We start from the raw sequence: 21388 nt of genomic DNA, 5'->3' as shown, positions 1-21388 counted from the left end.
GTTTAATAACCTTTAAATAAAAATAGAAAGCCACTTGGGGGCTTTTTTTAGAGCAAACAAGGAAAGGGTCAAGTACGCCCTTTGCCTTTTGTGTGTGCTCTCATTTGCCCCCTGATAGCCCTTTTTCTTTAAAAAAGGACTGTTACGTATATTTGCAGGTAGCAAGTAGTTTGGACCTAATAAAAGTCCATCACAAAGAAGTCTTATAATGAAATCTATCGTGCATCCTGAGAACCCGTTTCTCTGTGATCTACTTTGGATGCTCACCTCTTTCTGTCTCCGAATAAAAGTTCATTGAAGTCTGTAATTCAGCTCTGCCTCTGTAATGGTTGCTGGCAGCAAACGACAATTCTCCTATTACATTTTGCAGGCAAGGAATGATACATTCCAGTGATAAAAAGCACTCCACGTAGGATCATCTCACCTATGGATGCACAAGAGTTTCTGCTCTTGTGAGCTTGTGAGAGAGCCGATGTGCACAGAATGCTTTCCAACAGGAAAGCAGAACTGAAGGGGAGTCACAGTGGGATGTGAAATTCAACCCTTCTGTCCCGGTGCATCACCTGCAGACGATTCTATAACCTTTTCTTAAAAACGTACATGGAAGAAAATTCCATAACCCTCCTGGGCTGCTTATTCCATTGCTGAATTGTTCTCCTAATGAGGATATGCTGTGCTGAGCATCCTCAGGAGAACTTTTTTGGCCCATTTGTATAAGTGCGGGGAGGCAAAAAGGAGGGAAGTGGAGTGGAGAACTTCTTATGACTTGGGTGGGTGCACTTTCTCAGATGGGGGGGTCAATGCAGAGACAGTAATACAGTTGGATGCTTCTTTTTAAGTCCCGCCCCCTTTCTTGCTTGCTTTCAACAGTTTTTAACATTGTTTTTCTGAAGCGTCAGCAATCCTTCTCCATTTCAGATTGTTTGCAGGTGGGAGACTTACATTTTTAGCAGCCAGAGACAGTAGCACAGTCAGAAGCTTTTCCTTTTTAAACTCCCCGCTCCTTTCTTTCCCCAACATTTGACTTAAAATATCAAATGCTTACGATCAAAACTCAGACAAGAAATATTAGGGAGGAGAGGGAGGGAGGATCATTTAGGAGATGGAGAGTTCTATGCCAGATAGAAGGGCATTCCAGTGATGGAAGTGAGTTAGGAAATAGGGATGCAGGGTGGGAATAGAAAGGATAATCTTAGATTATCCTAGAAGATTGGTACCTGGGGAGGAACAAATAGCAAAAAAAGAAACAACAGATATAGAGCAGTTACAGAGTCACTTTTTGAGAGTAAGCACAAGAAGAGAGAAGGCAACAGGGGACACAATATTGAGGAAAACAATACAAAGAAATAATATGATCCGACAATGAGCAGAAAATATCAAATGAACAGCAGCATTTGAAACAGACTGAAGAGGCTTAAGGGTAGAAGCAGGAAGACCAACAAGAAGAATATTTGTAATACTTTCTGCTGGGGGTGCATTAAACAGAAAACTCTGTCAAGCAGAATGAAAAAAGAGCAAATTTCCAACTACATGGGCAGCAAACTACCTACAAATGCAAATATTTCTTTTAAAAATCATACTAAATGATTTTAAAAATCATTCTTTTAAAAACCCTATCATGCAAAGACCCAGAACACATCCCCAGACACTTAGCCATGGCAACGTTATAACTTCCATCTGATCTGAAAATAAATCATACAAACCCTCTCCTTTTCCACCATGATAAAAATATTTCCCACTAGGAATTTAGTTGTTGTTTTTTCTTTTCACTAAATTGTTGGGCCAGGATCTAGACGTGTAGAAGCAAGACTATCTGTATCAGCATCTCTTCAATGGCTTGACAGTCTCCTTGGGCATGATTGACTTGATGCCTAAATTGCACTTCTACTTTCGATAATGATAGGCTTTCTGCAAATCTCAAATCTGAGAAAGTCCAGAGTAGGTAGTGACAATTTCCTGCTGTGCTTTTTGACACCATTTGACTCTTGAGTCAACAAAGGCCCTTCCAGAGAGAGGGTGGCTGTCTACATTTCAGTTTGACAATATTAATTGAACACTTCCCCTTCCAGCGTCCAGCCACTGACACAATGCAAATAATTGTGTGCATTGCCAATTGTGGCCAAAGGTTAATTAACATGCAAAGGCCCTGTATTAGGATCCAGTTACATTAGAAGAGTTAAAAATGCAACCTCATTTTCTCTATCACTCCCTCCCTTCATAACAGTATCATTTTAAATGGTATAACAACACACTCTCTGCAAAAAATAGTGAAGGAGCATTTCAAACTTTCCTAATGCTTCAAGATCTTGAAAGGATGCTATAAGAAAGAAAGGAAACACAGCAAGGGAATTGATTAACTATTCCCATTTGGGAGGGCCCACAGTTCATGAACAGAGTACATAATTTCCAAGCAGAATGTTCTGAGTTGAATCCCTGGCATCTCACATTAAAAAGATCTTGAGGAACAGGGCTGAGAAAGATCTCTGCTTGAGATTGGTGAGAGCTCCTGCCACCACTCAGGATAGGCACTGATGGGCTGAGACAGAGCAATGGTCTTACTGAATATAAGGCTGCTTCATCTGTTTAATGGCTCTAACTTCATCTCTCCAGGTCTGGGTGATCTATAATAAGCTGATCTCTGAATCCAAGGAGAAATTGTCATAGATTCGGTTGTATAGAATCATAGAACAGTAAGGTTGGAAGGGGCCTATCAGACCATCGAGTCCAACCCCCTGTTCAATGCAGGAATCCAAGTCAGAGCATCCCTGACAGATGGCTGTCCAGCCTCATCTTGAATGCCTCCAGTGTGGGAGAGCCCACCACCTCCCTAGGGAATTGGTTTCATTGTCCTATTGCTCTAACAGTCAGAGGTTTTTCCTGATGTTCAGCCGGAATCTGGCTTCCTGTAATTTGAGCCCATTATTCTGTGTCCTGCACTCTGGGATGATGGGGAAGAGATCCTGGCCTTCCTCTCTGTGACAACCTTTCCAGTACTTGAAGAGCGCTCTCATATCTCCCCTCAGTCTTCTTTTCTCAAGTCTAAACATGCCCAGTTCTTTCACTCTCTCGTCATAGGGCTTTGTTTCCAGTACCCTGATCATCTTTGTTGCCCTCCTCTGAACCCTTTCCAGTTTGCATCCTTCTTCAAGTGTGGTGCCCAGAACTGGACACAGTACTCCAGTTGATGCCTAACCAGTGCTGAGTAGAGGGGAACTAGTACTTCACATGATTTGGAAGTTATACTTCTAATAATGCAGCCCAAAATAGCATTTGTATTTTTTGCAGCCACATCACATTGTTGCCTCATGTTAAGCTTGTGATCTGCAAAAATTCCAAGATCCTTCTCACTTGTAGCATTGTTGAGCCAAGTATTGCCCATCTTGTAACATCCATTTAGGGATGTACGAAAGTCACTTACCTTTTTGAAGGGTGACCTTCGCAGTGGGGGGGAGGTTCTCTGTCCCTCCCCCCGAAATTCTCTCTGGCCGGCTCCACTCCGCGGAGTGGATTCTGCAGAGCCTCCGGCCGGGGCTGCCCGCAGCCGGACATCCGGCCGCTGGGCAGCCTGCACAGGGACGCAAATGGCTGCTGCCGTAGCCTTTGCCATTTGTGTCCCTGTATTTTGCCATGATAGGCTACATAAATATTTACATAGCCTATCACGGCCAAAAAACAACAACAACAGCGAATGCAAATGGCGGCGGCTATGGCAGCCGCCATTTGTGTTCCCCTTTTTTTGGCCGTGATAGGCTACGTAAATATTTATGTAGCCTATTACGGCAAAAGAGATGGGCACAAATGGTGGCCACTATGCCATTTACACCCCTCTCTTTTTCTGTAATAGGCTACGTAAATATTTACGTAGGCTATCCCGGCCAAAAAAAAAAAGGGAACGCAAATGGCAGCTGCCATAGCCACCACCATTTGCATTCCCTTTTTTTTGCTGTGATAGGCTATGTAAATACTTACGCAGCCTATCACGGCTTCCACAGGGATGCAAATGGCATCCCTGTGTTAGCCGTGATAGACTACGTAAGTATTTACGTAGCCTATCACGGCTATAATGAAGAAGTGAATGGTGGCTGCGGCTGCAGCCACCATTCGCAGAACAGCGCAAATGGCAGCAGGTAGGTGTCCCGTTTCGCGCGCCTTTTGCGGGGCAGGGGGCGGGTGGGGCTTTGTTCCACCATGGATTTCGGGGGGCCGAATGCACTGGCATTTGGCCTCACTAAGATCCATGGTAGAATTCTCTGACATCCCTATGTGCATTTGGTTTCTTTTTCCTAGGTGCAGAACTTGGCATTTATCCCTATTAAATGACATTCTATTGTTTTCTGGCCAGCACTCCAACCTATCAAGATCACTTTGAATTCTGTTTCTGTCTTCCAGGTTGCCTTAGAGGTAATTATGCTCCTGATGCTGTTCAGTTAACTTACATAAGAGGAAGATGATGCAGAGGGTCTATGCCATGGTTACTTGCCACTGAAGCATCATCCCTCTCTAGGGCCAGCAGCACTGGTTTGGAAAGTCATCATAAACCCTTCAACAAGAAAGCCTCCCATGCCACCAGGAGTAGAGATGGACAAGTTGAGGGCACTTAGATCACTTCAGATTTACTCAGATCTTTTTAAAAAAGAAAAAGAAAAAAATACTGACCCTGAAAATCTCCTGTCATTTGTCTGAGAGCCTTTGTTCATGAGGTTTTTATTGTGTGCTTGAGATTACTTACTCACAGTAGTTTGTGGGAGCTTTATATGATAGCATCATCCTCCAGGGCCTCTCCTGGCCTTTGCAACCATTATCAGTTTTTTTCCCCCTAATGAGAAAAGTCTGTTATTATTTAAAAAATGCATTATAAAGCCCAGTGTAATTACACAATTCTGCTATACCATAGCACCATCTAGTGGTTGTATAATGAAACATATAGGAAAGCAGAGAAAGAAACCCCCTGGAAAAGCACATGTAAAGGAGCTGATCTTAATCCCACAAAGAATTCGGAAGCAGAAGTCACGGTAATGGTGTGGGATAAAAGCCTCATGTAGAAATGCCCTGAATGAATCCAAGGGTTCAGAAAAATCCTTTCAACCACCCCCAGCTCTTAACCCCCACAAAGTTATCCCCACTAGCTCTTACCCCCCTAAATACACATCATCCTTCCCTTCTGTTGCCATTCACAAAGAAGAGGCAGTAGGAGCAGTATGGCAAAAGAGGATCCATGGAGGAGCTTCACTTTGATGGAAATGATGCATGGGGCACCAGTTTCCCACTGGAGGTTTTGAGACTTGTAGTCCCAGTCCCCAGTAGGAAAAGATGATCTGCCAAACCTGCGGAGAATTGGTGAATGTCTTGCCCTGCCCCAAAGGTACATTTCTAGGCCTTCAGCAAGGGACAGGCGACACAGCAGCTTGAAGCATCTAGTAGGGATGTACGAAAGGTACTTACCTTTCTGCAGATTATGCTGATGCTGGGGGGGAGGCGTTCCGTTCCTCCCCCCTGGAATCCTGGCCAGCTGGCTCCACTCCGCAAGGATTCTGTGGAGCCGCCGGCCGGCTCTGCCAGCACCCGGACATCCGGCCGCTGGCTAGCAGGGACACAAATGGCGGCGGCCATAGCCGCCGCAGTTTGCGTCCCTGCAGTCAGCCATGATAGGCTACGTAAATGTTTACATAGCCTATCACGGCTGATTAAAAACAAAAATGCGTGTATGCAAATGGCGGTGGCCATGGCCGCCGCCATTTGCGTACGCGCGTTTTTGTTTTTGTTTTAAATCAGCCATGATAGGCTACGTAAACATTTATGTAGCCTATCATGGTGTTTTTTTAAAATCTAGCCATGATAGGCTATGTAAATCTTTACGTAGCCGATCAGGTTTTTTGTTTTTTTTTACCTGGAAATGGCAGCGGTGGCAGCCGGTCGGAAGTCCGGCCACCGCAGCCACCGCTGCCAGAGCCGCCGCCAGAGCTGCTGCCGCCACCAGGAAGATCCACCTAGGGTAAGTCCCGTCCCGGGGGGGGGGCAGGGGGCCATTCTGCCACCGATTTCGGGGGGCCGAATGCGCTGGCATTCGGCCTCCTGAGATCCGTGGCAGAACGTTCGTACATCCCTAGCATCTAGGCAAGCACTTCCCTGAAAGCAGAGCCAGGTTTACATCAATTCTGTTTGCAAACAGTTCTTTTATACAAGCTCCCTTTCTTCAATGCTTGAAACACCCTTAGGCCTAGATGCTCCATTGTATACACAGAGCTGTGCCAGCCACAGAGACTTGCATGTTCATTTTAATGTAAAGAGCATCTCCACTGAGGATTTAAAGGCACAATCCTATGCATGTTTAGACAAGAACAACAACAAAAGTCCTACTGTTCCCTAAACCAATTAAGTCTGCATCCTCCTACAGCACTCCATCTTAAGACAGACTACAGGCAGAATCCTATGCATGTTTAGACAGAGGAAAGTCCTACAGTTCCCAACATTCCCCAGCTAGCTGGCTGGGGAATGGAATGCTGGCAATTGTAGGACTTTTTTCCATCTGAATATGCATAGGATTGTGCCCTAATTTACTTCCTAATTTATCCATCAGATGATCAGATCTGAGCATGAGAGCACAGACAGGCTTCTAAAGTGGAATGTTAACTTCTACGAGAATTTAATACATTTTGTCATGACTCAGTCAAAACTAGCATTTCCAAATCCCATTTACTCCAATGGGAGAGTTAAGCTCAAACTTAAGATGTCTCCAATTAAATCAATAGGACTTCACTGTGTTTTACTTTGGCTGGATCATGTTCTTGGCGTGCTTCTACATGAGGCTTTTATTGTGTGCTCATGATCGCTCACTCACGGTACTTTGCAGGTCCTTTACATGACATCCTCATTCTCCAGGGCCTCTCCTGTGCTTTGCAATCATTATCATGGGTTTTTTTTTCCCCTAATGAGGGAAGTGTGGCATTTTTTCTGAACAGCGTTAAAAGACACTGTGTGATTGCACAATTCCACTATCCCACAGCCCCACCTAGTGATTATGTAATGGAACATATAGAAAGACAGAGAAAGAAAAGCCCTGGAAAAAAACATGTGTAAAGGAGCCAATCTTAATCCCTCAAAGAATCTGGAAGCAGAAGACCCAGTATGGGTGCAGGGTAAACACCACATGTAAAAACACTTTTGGTCTGTTGGCTGGATTGCCATCTTTAAAGGAGAAAAAAAACTGACCAGACTTACTTGATAATGTTAATTGCAGGGCTAAACCGTGTTTACAGCCAAACTGTGCAAACATTTAAGTTAGCAGGCCGACCGGGTTTGCGGCCAGACTACCGTTTCCACAGTGTTGGCTCAGAAGAAAGAAATCCATTCATAAAATCTGTGTTTATAAGGACAGCCAAGAATGCAAAGGAACGTAATGAGCGTAGAAAAAGGCTCAATTAAAAATAAATAAATCTAGCATTGAGGACGACCCAAGCAGAGAAACAGATATTATAGGCAAGGTTTTTCAACCATCAGAAATGACAGAAGGCCAAGGACAGTGTATGGAAATAACGCCAGTACCAGGTATTGCAGCATGGCCTCCCTTGCACATATGTTATAGCTCTGGCTCACAAAACCCTTGCTCTTAAAAACAACAACAACCCAGAAGTGGCAGAGTGTGCCAAGCCATGTGGCAGTTTTATGATGTGAACAAATGAGGATTTGGATGAAACCAGTAGCTTGTTTTGGTTTATGGCCTTAAGAGATGGTTTCTGAACGCTGCCCTCTGAAACATGAAAGGCAGATGAGCTAATCCACAGCACTGCCCAGTAAGCCTCTCCTAGTCCCTTTGAAAGAAAAGCAGTGCAATGGCATTTACTTAGCAGGGGAAAGAGTGGTGCATCAGTGAGCAGGCAGAATCGAGAAGGATGGATCACCCATTGCCACCACGCATCACAATAGCTAGTGCCTAAGGAAAGCAGGAGAAGCTTCTTTGGGCAGTGGAAGCTCACAGGCAATGACAGGGTTAGAAACAGAGAGATTGGAACGAGAGTGTGATTTATACTATCCACATGTCCTCTATGTTTCTTCAGCTTTTTCCAAGCTGGGATAAGAGTTCTGGGCCCGACATATATTTTTGTCACATTGGCGTAATGGTTTAGATTTAGGTTTGAGAAGTTTTGGCGAACTGCTTGGAGTTTGCCAAGCTCTAAAAATATCAGATGAGAGGGAGATTAGTTCAGCAGAGGGAAAAGAAATTTACCGGTTTCCCCACATATTCCTTTCTGGTTTCAAAAATTCCAAACTCAAGAACTGGAAAGAATCAGAGCAGCGTAACTAGCTTGGAATATTTCTGTGTTTATCCAGTGTTTGATTCTCCTTCTTGACAGAGGCCCATTAATGAGCTCAGCCAGACATAGGAATCTTTTCATATTTTGACCCCTTATGCTGCTAAGAGCTTTTCAAACTAGTGCTCGAGAGAGAGAGAAGAACTGGCCACAAACAAAAAGGAACAGGCCCTTTCCAGACATCAACAAGGGCATTGCACTCCCCACATGTCCTCTGCAGCCTCCCCATAGCCTGGATCTTGCTCTGCCATCACACTTTCTCTAAATGACATGTTGCTCTTACAGGGAGCAGCATGAAGTCCCAGGACAAATGCCTCTTTCATATCCAGTGGCTAGGCCAGCATTATTGCCACATTGTCCATAACACTGCACATCAGTGAGAAATCACACTGAAAAGCCTTCATTTCTGTGGAGACCTCAGCCCAGAACTTAATTCTCCAATAGCCAGAATCAACACTCAGACAAAAGGGCTGCTTTCCAAGGCTTTAATTCCATTTATACTAATGAGGCATACAGATGCTAATTGCTTGAGACTCAGAGGAACTACAAAGGAACAGCTATCTAGAGGTTTCTAAGGGTTAAGACGTCAGTTGATCTCCATTTGGGAAAAACGCGGCAACTTTCTGAACTTAAGGGGTGGGAGGGGAAGATCTCCCCCTCTTCCGCGATGCTTCTGGGTGCAGCTGTTGATGTCCAGCCAATCGGGGTGAGTGCCAAAGCTCGGCTCCTGCGATCTCTCACGTGTGCCTGCGTCTGCGCCTCATGTCTAAAAGCTCAGGTTGTTCCTCCCTTTCCATGCCTGGTTCACTGTCGCTCCCAGGGATGTGAGCAGGGGGGGGCTCCCCCTTCAGCTGTGCCTCTGACGTCTGAGAGAGTTCCTCCCCCACGAATTGTCTCTCCTCCTCAGAATCAGAGCTGCTTTGGGACTCTGTGGGCTCCGCTACAACCGTGACACAAAACAAAAATACCAGCTAGGTATGTTATTTTCCCTGGTAATGTCTAATACAGGGGTGGCAATCTTTTTGAGCCTGCAGGCACATGCGACCATTTTTTTCAGGGCCACAGGTACATTGCATTCTTTTTATTTTATACCCGTGGACACAATTTCTCCCTCCCCTTAGGGAGATTCTCACTTTTGTTTCCACCTCCTACCTGGATTTCCACTTGTCTTGTCTTCCTTGCCCCCCCCAGCTGTGCTCAGGATTTCCCCCCCCCCTTGCCCTGCGGGCCTCTGCTGAGATCAGCCCAGCAGCCATGAAGACCTGACCAGGAAGCAGGAAACTGGCAGACTGGGAAACTTCTTCCCCCAATCTGCTGACTGCCTGCTTAGGGCTTCTTGGTTGCTGGGGCGAGGCAGGCAGTAGACAAGGGCTAGAAAAGGTGCATGATTGCAGGGTCATAGAATCATAGAATCATAGAATAGTAGGGTTGGAAGGGGCCTACCATCGAGTCCAACCCCCTGCTCAGTGCAGGAATCCAAGGCAGAGCATCCCTGATCCCTCACAGATGGCTGTCCAGCTTCATAGAATCATAGAATCATAGAATGGTAGGGTTGGAAGGGGCCTACAAGGCCATCGAGTCCAACCCCCTGCTCAATGCAGGAATCCAGGTCAGTGGATGAAGTAGGTGTGGTGTGGTGGGGTTGGGTTGGTGCACAGGGGTCAGGTGGGTGCTATTGTGGGTCTTGGCAGGCAGCAGAGAGCCCACAGGCGACATGTTGTCAGCCCCCGTCTAATATTACAAAACCTGTGCGATGTGACATCACTCCACTCAAGACATTTCCCGCTCCACCAGCAGCAGCTAATGAAGTGAAGGACAGGAGGGGATATGTGAGCCCCATTCAGGTCTACCCTCCAAGCTTTTAGAAAATGTGAGGAGGGGAAGGGTGGGATCGTGCTCACGAACTCTGCCCTCCAACAGAAAGCCTGAAAGTGTTCCTAATCACACGGAGAGGTATACATGCATACAGCTGTATACTCTTCAGAGCACCTTTCAGATCTTCTGCTGAATCCATGGAGGCTGGGTGGATGGGGCCAGCGGGCACGATCCTACTCCCCCTCTATGTGGTCTATCTATATATGGAGAGAAGGCCTGGATGGGCTTGGGAGTGCAGTGATATCACATGCCTTGTATAGCTCTGGCCATTACAGTGCAGGGGTGGGAAGGAACAGTCAGCCACACATCCTCTGTAGTGTGTCTACAGTTTCATTCATGCAGTGGCACACAGCAGACAGTCTGGTGGAATTCCAGTAGAACAGGCAAAATGTATTCTGTTAGCTGGTCTGGTAGTGAGAATTGTTAATGAATCCTACATTAATCCTAAAGTTAAACATTTTCTGGCAGCCAGTGTCTTGCAATTAGCCTTTTGGCTGGTCACACAGCACATTGCAGAGAGCTTTTAGAAGCCGCAGGATTTTATAAATTTTAAAGTTGTTCACTCCTGCTACCAATGTTTTGTTTTCATTAAGATGGCAGAATTACCTCGTCCAGTAAAAAAAAGAAAATCACAGTGTTATAGTAAAACAAGGCCATGTTTTATGGTTAACCAAAACCATAAACCATTCAGCAGACATTGTAGTCAATGTGTTCTCACTGAAGAGTTTAATATAATCTACCAGCTCACATCATTTTGTATGTGTTCTTGCCCTGAACTAGGGCTGCAGGCTTTAATTGGCATCGAGATTTAATTAAGGCTGTGTACTGCTTCGGTCCGAATACCAAATACTGAAGCGAAGTGGGCTGCTTCAGGGGTGACTCGGCGTGTTCTGAAGTGGATCAGAACAGCACCGAGGTGCCTCAAAGTGAAGTGCGTCAGCTCTGAAGCGCCTCGGTCCACCTCAGAGATTCAGAGCTATTCTGATGCCTTCTGATCAGCCCAGACAGCCTGTCTCCAAACTGTATCAACTTTAGAAAGTTCAATGAGGGGTTGAGGAGGAGGGAGGGGGGAAGGGAGGAGAAGGAGGAGGGAGGGAGAGAGCTTTGGCGAATGGCAACTCTAGTTGCCAAATTAGGGCTCAGCATAAGCCAGCAGTCTCCAATCAGTGACAGTAGTGGAGGAGTGGGGGGGCAGGATACTGGATATATTGGAGAAAAATGCCTGTGTTTGCTCATTGTGAAAGAGAAAGAGATCTGGCGCTCTGAGGTTATTTGGCTAGATCTGTGGTGTGTATGTTTGTTGGACTCTTTCCCACCCAGCCCTTCTCAACTATTCCTTTGCTTTCTTCTAGATTATTTAGTTAAAAACCAAAACCATTTAGTACCTCTTGGCTTATTGTTTGGCTCTTCCCCCACCCCACCCTTCTGAATTATTCAACCATCAGAAAAGCCTGAGTTTGCTCGTTGCAAGAGAGAGAGAGAGCTGGTGGGAGAGAGCTTTTATTTGGCTAGATCTGTGGGGGGGGGGGTGTTGGTGTTGGTCTCTTTCCCACTCTTTCTTCATAGTTTTCTGGCAATATCCTTTTTAAAAGCACAAAAAATATTTAAAAAGTACTTTCCTTTCCTTGTTCTTGGCTCTCCCCTCCCCCCCGTCCCCCACGCATATGACCTTTGGTTTTATAGCACATTTTATCTGTGCCTAGCACAAAAGCTACTAGGCCAAACTGTCTGATATTTGGCAGGTGGAATCTGCTCCATGGGGGCTGAGAGGTCTCCAAATTTCATGCACTTCTGTGAAAACAGTGAAAAGTTATAGCTCTTTGCTTTGAGAGTTTTTGTTGACAAAAAAAATCAAATTTTAACTCCACCTAGCATAAAACTTACTGGGCCAAACTGTCCAAAATTTGGCAGTTGGAATCCCCTCCATGGGGGCTGCCAAGTTCCCAAATTTCACATATTTATAGGGATGTCAGAGAATTTCACCACGAATCTCAGGGAGACCGAATGCCAGCGCATTCGGCCCCCCAAAATCGGTGGTGAAATGGTCTGCCCCCCCACCCCCCCAGGACGGGACTTACCTTGGGCGAATCTTCCTGGCAGCGGCGGCTCCGGCGGCGGTGCAGCGGTGGCGGCAGCCGGTCTTCAGACCGGCTGCCGCCGCCGCCGCCATTTCCAGTAAAACAACAACAACAACAACAAAAGTGATAGGCTACGTAAAGATTTATGTAGCCTATCATGGCTAGATTTTTAAAAAATGCTGTGATAGGCTACGTAAATGTTTACGTAACCTATCACGGCTGAGTAAAAAACAAAACAAAACACCGCGCGTACGCAAATGGCGGCGCCCATGGGCGCCGCCATTTGCGTTCCTTATTTTGGCACATCTAGTCTATGTAAACATTTACATAGACTACGGCGAACATAAGGGGGATGCAAATAGCGTAGCATCTATGCTATTTGTGTTCCCCTTATTTTCGCTGTAGTCTACGTAAATGTTTACGTAGACTAGACATGCCAAAATAAGGAACGCAAATGGCGGCACCTATGGGCGCCGCCATTTGCGTACACACGGTTTTGTTTTGTTTTATTTACTCAGCTGTGATAGGCTACGTAAACATTTACGTAGCCTATCATGGCTGACTGCAGGGATGCAAACGGCGGCGGCTACAGCCACCGCCATTTGCAGACCCAGCCGGCCAGGATTCGGGGGGGAGGGACGGAGCGCCTTCCCCCTGGCCAGAATTTTTGGGGGTGGGATGGAGCACCTCCCCCCAACCTCAAATCACATTTTGTTAAAAAGGTGAGTGGCTTTCATACATCCCTACATATTTATCGTGAAAACTGAAAACATGATGGCTGTTTCTATTTTCCAATGAAAGTCAATGGGAAAATGTCATATCCAAATGATTCAGATATCCAAATCTCACTTCAGATCTGAATCCGAAGCAAAGCAGATGGGATCCAAATTGGTCTGAAGTGAAGCAGTGCTGCTTCAGAAGGTCTGAAGTGGCATCCAAAGCAAAGCAGGGGGTCCAAGCGCAGCCCTAGTTTTAATCAGTGGGACTGCAAGTTACAAGCAAAGTTGTTTATTTCTCTAGGCTATTTTGGTTATAGTGTATTACTGTAATACTGGATTAAAATTTCAAATATGGTCTTTCTTTCTACTGACAGTGGGATCTTTATTAATTGTGGGGGTCACTTTTGAACAGTGGAATTTCAGGTCATGAATAAACATGTTTATTTTTTTTTAGGGGTGGTTCTAACTAGGCCGTTCCTTCCTTATCTCAAAGGAAGTTTATTTAAATCCAGCTTATTATTTAATCAGCTAAAAGGTAATAGTTAAATCAGTTGATCGTCATACCCTGAACACATTAACACTTATCCAGTGGCTTGATCCAACAGCCACATTGCACATTCTCATTTTCCAATACACATGGACCTAGGGATGTACAGATCCCCTCACCTGGGGTCTGTGGGGGGGGGTCTGCAGGTGGGAGGAGGTGATCCGGTCCTCCTCCCCAGCTGGCTCCACTCTGCGGGGAGTCCACAGAGCCGCTGGCTGGCTCAAGCCACTGACAGACTTCCGGCCAAGGCCAGTCTGTGGACATAAATGGTGTCCGGCATAGGGGACGCCATTTGCATCCCTGCCCTTGGCCATGATTGGCTACATAAATACTTACGTAGCCTATCACGGCCAACAGCAGGGACGCAAATGGCGTCTGCTACGCCATTTGCATCCCTGCTCTTTGCCGTGATAGGCTACGTTAATATTTACATAGCCAATCATGGCCAACGGCAGGGACGCAAATGGCATCCACTACGCCTGACACCATTTTGTTCTGCAGCCTGGCAGCGGATGGCTGCAGAACGAAGACAGCGACCTGGACCAGCCGCTGCCAGGTAGGTTCCATCCCGGGGGGATTTTGGGAGTGGGGGGGTAGTCCGTCCGCCACGGACTCTGGGAGCCAGATTCCAAAGAATCCGGCCTCATTGGAGTCCGTGGGGGATTTATCCGCCATCCCTACATGGACCTCAGACATCATGTGGTGAAGTGCATGCAATGGTCCTATAGTGAGTGAAGGGTTAATATTAGTAGGAGGGGGCACCTGCCTCCCAGAAGCAGCATAGGAAGAACACCTGTTATTTTCACTTTTGTGATGGTTGATTGTAGTTGGAGGGTACAGGCCTCAGTTGTGATCTATAGTAAACTAAACAGTAAGTTCATTCATAAGAAGTCGTGTCTATTCTTACTGGAAGCCAGAAAACACCACTGAATTTCTATTGCAACCCTCTTATTTGAAAAATGCAAAACAACAACAACAAACTAATAAGCAAACACACAAAACACACAAAACCCAACAGAAGAAAATGGCAGCAGTGATGCTGACATGCTTCACTTTAGGCCACCCTCACTGCTGAACATGATTTGTCCTGGTGAGTTTTGAGCCATCTCAGAGCATTTTACAGAATCCAGTTTTTTCAATTCTTCTTCTGCAGCCTTTCAGAGGCACTGATCATGTTATCTTGAACTTATGTATGTGTAGCATTCTTGAGCTTCTACACTCCATGCATGTTTACAGCTTCGTAAAAGTGTACATTCAAACATGTAAAGTCATGAACTATAGAGTACAGCCTATCAGCAAATTCATAGTTTTCACTTTTCACTCTAAAGGCTAATTACCGAAAAAACGTATGAGATAGCACTCCCATTCATCTCTCAGAGATGCTTGTTCCTTAATATGAACAGAGGATGTTTTAAGATTTTAACTTAAAACTCGACAGAGAAATATTTGGCCTTCTATCTGCAGTTCTGGACTTACACTGTGGATATGAAAACAGAACATATAGCATGATTCAAAAGCTCTGCAGGCAACAGCAGATACTTGAAGACACTATAAACCCTAGCCACAGGCGAAAGAAAGAAATATTAGCAAAGAAGAAAAGTGTCAGATTCTTCTCTGGCAGGGGGTGGAAAAGCAATAACATCCCTGTGCCACACTGATTCGCATAAACACCCCCTTAAATCAATCAGTCACACATGGAATTGCTCCATCCACATTTTTTTTTTTAAAAAAAGCCATGATAAATCAGAGCCGTAGAAAGCTGCTTGAAAGTTTCTCAGTGCTTCAGAGCTCACATGCTGTGCAGTGAATCAAAAGAAAGAGAGAGACCTCTTGGCTTTTCTTGCTGATACTAAGTTCTAGCAACCAAATTGTTATTTAGTGAGATAAAACTACTCCACAGGCTTGAATGGTAGATTAAACCAATCAATCAAACAAACAAACATCAGCCATTTGGGACCGAGGACCTACTTGGCACTTTTTAAAAGCAGCGTATGTAGCTTTATCCATCTCTCATAAAAACAAAAGAATTGTCTTGCTGGCTCAGACGTAGGTCCACCCTATGTCTAGCATACTGCTTCCATTCCAACCAGATGCTTCTGGGCATTCACAAGCAGAGCAGGAAAGTGATGGCTTTCTCTTATTGTTTGCTCACATCATCCAGTATGCAGAGGTGCGCTGCCTCCTTTACACACAGTTTCCACTTACTCAAACCTAATGGCAAACCTTTACTGGAAAACAAAGTCATAGCCAACCATTTGACATGGGCACTTACTATACAATAAAATGTCGATGACATCCATGAAATCATCCAGCGTAGTAACTTCAAATAATTAAAATATGCCAAGCACACAACATTTCATGCCATTTTGTCCTCATCGCCATTAGAACAGTTCATCGTATCCACCGAGTGTTCAGAGCAAATGCTATCAATCCATTTCTCAAGCCACCTAAGTTATTTATTTATTTATTATTAAATTTATTAATCGCCCATCTGGCTGGTCACTCAGCCACTCTGGGCGATGTACAGCATACAATAAAAAAGTTTAAAACAATAAAATACTACAATAAAAACGTTTTCTAAAATACCCTAACCCACCCCAAATGCCTGCCTGAACAACCACGTTTTTAATGCACGACGGAAGCTCATTAAGGAGGAGGCATGACGGAGTTCCCTAGGGAGGGAGTTCTACAGAGTGGGGGCCACCAAAGAAAAGGACCTCTCCCTTGTCCCCACCAGTCTAGCTGTCCTGGTTGATGGGACAGAGAGAAGGCCATCCAAGGCTGATCTTGTTAAGCGGCTGTCTGGTGCTGCTGGAGGCGCTCCTTGATAGTTAAAGGCTATCAAGGCACCTCTCTGTTTCCTCTCTGTGGTAAGGACGTAAGGTGTGTGCAGCAGCATTGTGAAGAGTTAATATTTAAAGGAGGGGTTATCTGCCTCATAGAGAGAGCATGGGAAGAAAAATCCTTGTACTTACTACAGGTAAGATTGCTGACTGTAGGTAGAGGCACTAGGCTCAATTGTGCATGATATGAAAATAAATAGTTTATCTGTAAGAACTTGTGTCCATTCTCAATGGAAGCCAGAGAACAGCCCTTAATCTCTGTTACAACACTCTTACATGAAAAATGCAACAACAAAAGCCTATCCCAAACAAGCAAACAAAGACAATGCAAAAAAGAAAATGGACAGCACAGAAAGAAAATGGTGGCAGTGATGCTGGCATGATGCACTTTAGGGTGAGTCACCACAAACCAACAGTGGAATACTAATGGGTTAAACAAACTATTCACGTTTAGTCAAGACCACCTTCCCAAGCTGGATCTTGCTAGGGCTACTGCAGTTCTACAGATCAGGCTTCTCATGGCAGGACTCCACAGTAGGGTGCACACTTGTGCATCGCCAACAAAGAGGAAATGCATCACCCCAAAAAGGGCAAAAGAGGACATTGATTTGCATAAAATTGGCATATGCTTCTGTATATGTATAAGTTCAAATTTAGAAATCATTAAAGGTAAAGGTAAAGGTGTCCCCAACCAGTCGTGTCCGACTCTAGGGTGCGGTGCTCATCCCCGTTTCTAAGCCGAAGAGCCAGCGCTGTCCGAAGATGCTTCCGTGGTCATGTGGCCGGCATGACTGAACACCGAGGTGCACGGAACACTGTTACCTTTCCCGCCAAGGCGGTACCTATATATCTACTTGCAATTTCTTGCTTTCGAACTGCTAGGTTGGCAGAAGCTGGGACTGAAGACGGGAGCTCACTCTGTCACGCAGCGCTCGGGTCTCGAACTGCTGACCTGCCGACCTTCCAGTCTGCAGTTCAGCGTCTTAACCACTAAGCCACCGTTACTGTCATTTAAATAGAAATACAGCATGTCCCAATACAGTCGAGAAGACTGTGGCCAGGTGACCTGTGTGCCAGCTCAGTCTCCTGTCCAGATACTAACTGTTGATACACAACTGTTGGTGGACTCCCTTTTTGAGCCTTTCTACATGTTGCTTTTATTGTGCACTCATGATTCCTCACTCACAGTAGTCTGTGGGTCCTTTACATGAAATTGCCATCCTCCAGGGCCTCTCCCATGCTTTGCTATCATTATCAGGGTGTTGTTTTTTTTTCCTAATGAGGGAAGCCTGGTATTATTTAGAAATGGGGAAATGAGAATATTGTGTAATTGCACAGTTCTGCTATACCACAGCACTATTTAGTGGTTGTATAATGAAACATATAGAAAGGTAGAGAAAGAAAAACTCCAGAAAAAAGCCCATGTAAAGGATCTGATCTTAACCCCTCAAAGAATCCAGAACTGGAAGCCTCAGTAAAGGTGTGAGATAAAAGCCTCATGTAGAAATGCCCCTTACTGTTCTTGTCTTTAAACGAGCTCTGGACTGGACAGCCTTTCAAATACAGGATGCCTTCAAATGAAGGACTATTCACTCACATCCCTTCCAATAGAGTACTGTCCTCTGTAAAGCAGCAGGACACATGGTCCCCTACTCCACAAGTCAAGAATCACTGCAGACTTGGGATTAGGGATGTCAGAGAATTCCGCCACGGATCTCGGTGAGGCCAAATGCCAGTGCATTCAGCCCCCCAAAATCTGTGGTGGAACGGTCTGCCACCCCCCTGCCACCCCACGGATCCCTCCCGGGATGAGACTTATGTGGGGCGGATGTTCCGGGAGGCGGCAGCTCTGGCAGTGGCTTCGGCGGCGGCGGCAGCTGGTCTTCCGACCGGCTGCTGCCACTGACATTTGCAGTCTTGCCATTTTGTTTTTTGCTTTTTTTACAGAGACATGATAGGCTACATAAAGACTTACATAGCCTATCACATCCCGGTTAAAAAAAAAAAGCATACGAAAATGGTGGTGGCTACGGCACCTGCCATTTTCATTCCTTATTTTTCGCCGTCTTAGTCTACGTAAATATTTATGTAAACTATTATGGCAACAATAAAGGGGAATGCAAATAGTGTAGTGGGTGCTATTTGCGTCCCTTTTTGATTTGCCGTTTTAGCCTGTGTAAATATGTAGGCTAAAACGGCGAATCAAAAAGGGACGCAAATAGCGCCCACTACACTATTTGCATTCCCCTTTCTTTTCTTCATCTTAGTCTACATAAATATTTACATAGACTAAGACGGCGAAAAATAAGGAATGCAAATGGTGGCGGCCATAGCCGCCACCATTTGCATATGCTTTTTTTTTTTTACCCAGAGCCCTCCGTGGCCAGAACTCTGGCTGCGGACGGCCCTGGCCTGGACCTGGCCGGCTGCTCCGCGGAGCTGCCGCGGAGCACAGCCGGCCGTTGAGGATTCCGGGGGGGAGGACCGGATCGCCTCCCCCCCATCGAGGTTTCTGGGGGGAGGGACGGAACGCCTCCCCCCCCACCATGAACAGAATCCGTGAAAAAGTAAGCGACTTTCGTACATCCCTACTTGGGATATGCAAAACCAGCCTTTATTTCTATGGAATATTCCTTATTTCTTCCTTATATTTTCAGATATCCACAGAAAGCCTGTTTTGGCTATCCTTTGTTTTTAATACGTTTCTGTGCAAGGGGGGGGGGTGTTAATCCAGAAAAAGCAGTTGTGCAAACAGATGGGCATACTTGTGGAAGGCTGGCACACGCATATTAGTATTCTACATGCACAATATTGGTCACCCACTCAACAATTTAAATTTTAACGGCCTCTCTTTGCAGCCTTTCAACATAATTCTCCAAGCTTAAGAAAGTTGTAGCTTAAGGCACATTTTATTTTACCAGCATGTACAAACAGTATGCACATCCAGCCACCCACAACCTTCCCCCCTCCCCGCCTCCAGTTGTAATTAAATTAGATAGAGTTTGACATAAGAAGGTGCTCAGATACTTGTCCATACCACATCAGCAGGAACTGGAAATTGAACCTGGCAGTTTACTGGGGCTTCAAATAAATAATCATAGCAGAAACATAGTACATCTTTTCCTCAGCTGAAACATTCCTGACTACAGGTGAGGGTAGGAAGTTGCATGCTTGAATGACCCGTCTGTCCATGCCCTCCCCCCGCCCCAAATATATGTCTGCAAACAAAACTAGGTTAGGCTCGAAACTGCTTTCCTTTCTCCAGCATGTCAGTTTTATCTGTGGGGAAGTTTTTGTTTTATTTTTATGTGAAAGAACTGAAACATGCCATGTCCGCACCGAGGTCCTGTGCTTTTAATAGGTAAATAAGAAAGAAAATGTTGGCAGGTGTCACTTGACCAAAGGGAGCGAGAAAAGCTCTTCTTGTAGAATTTCTCTCTTTTGACCAAACTATTAGAGACAAACACAGACCTGGTTTCATCTGGTCACCTGGACTCTAAAATGGAACGTCTAGGGATGTTAGAGGATTCTGCCACGGACTCCAGTGAGGCCGGATTCTTTAGAATCCAGCCCCCCGGAGTCCATGGCGGAATGGAGCAATCCCACCCGCCACCCCACAAAATGTATGCGGAATGGAGCCTACCTTTGTCGGCTGTCTGCTGCCCCGCGAATGGCTGCCCCAGTCTGCGGCCGCCATTTCCTGTTTACTTTAGCCGTGATAGGCTACATAAGTATTTACATGGCCCATCGCAGCTAACACAGGGACGCCATTTGCGTCCCTGCCTTTTGCCATGATAGGCTATGTAAATATATACGTAGCCTATCATGGCTAACACAGGGACACAAATGGCATAGCGGCCGCCATTTGCGTCCCTGTGGTAGCCGTGATAGGCTACGTATATATTTACGTAGCCTATCATGGCAAAAGGCAGGGACGCAAATGGCCTAATGGCTGCCATTTGCATTTCTGCCTTTTGCCGTGATAGGCTACGTAAATATATACATAGCCTATCATGACCTCTGCAGGGATGCAAATGGCGGCCGCTACAGCAGCTACCATTTGCGGCCGCAGCCCAGCAGTGGACAGAAGTCCGGCTGCGGGCAGCACCAGCCGGCGGCTCTGAGGAGTCGCCGTGGAGCAGAGCCAGCTGGGGACGATTCAGGGGAGAGGGACGGAGCGCCTCCCCCTCACAGCGGATGGCTCCAGAGGAATGGGGTAAGTGATTCGTACACCCCTAGGAACAGCCAGCAAGTTCCGACATCACGCAACGACTGCTCAAGTTGTTTCTGCTCTCAATGTAACTGGCAGGCCAGCCTTTTGAATTTGCAACCCTGCAACGGCACAAGTCGCGACTGCCCCTGCTGTAGCTAAAATTCAAATCAGAAACAGCTGAGGGGCCCATAAGAGTGCTTGGCTACTTCACGGGAAATTACAGGTTTAGGATGTGAGCAGAGAACAAGGGTGACATTTCTATTAGAACCCTTTCATGTTCTCCGAGTGCTGGTGGGCCATGCTCAGACACAGATGAGGCATGCCAACACACCAGACTTTGGCTAACTTGTTCCCCAGGAACGTAATCAGGATGCACAGGCACACAAAGATAGTTAGCAGACCCTTTTGAAGGCCAGACCAGCTTTTCTTCACTTATAACACCATGGGACTATGCCTAGTCAGAGATCAGAAGGAAGAAGCTACAACTGCCTTTTAAAGCCAATTCCAGATGTATAGCGGATTGCAGGTGTGAATGCAACGTTTCATTTATATCCTGTGTTTCACACATTTTTGAATGCTCATCTATGTTTGTTTTTTTTAATCTGTTTTTATTTTATTTTTATAAATGAAATAAACACTACCAACAACATAATCAGAATCTTCAGTTTCCAACATTACAGTATTCTGAGGAAGAAGAAAAAAGGGAGGCTAGCAAAAGAAGGGGGGGAAAGGATTCTGTTAAACTTCAATAAGAACAAACCAAATATCCAGGTATAAATCCTATTGCAGATTATACCTATACAG

General features: G+C 45.6%; 1 pseudogene; it reads right to left on the bottom strand.

The window, feature by feature from the left end:
- Window positions 1-20085: 20085 nt before the first annotated feature.
- On the bottom strand, window positions 20086-20257 carry LOC146340228 (small nucleolar RNA SNORA17; annotated as a pseudogene).
- Window positions 20258-21388: the final 1131 nt, after the last annotated feature.

The sequence above is a fragment of the Heloderma suspectum genome, chromosome 7, assembly GCF_057233095.1.
Source record: "Heloderma suspectum isolate Gila_16-S chromosome 7, 16-S_ref, whole genome shotgun sequence".
NCBI classification, from domain to species: Eukaryota; Metazoa; Chordata; class Lepidosauria; order Squamata; family Helodermatidae; genus Heloderma; species Heloderma suspectum.
This window is presented reverse-complemented; position numbering and strand designations above follow the sequence as displayed.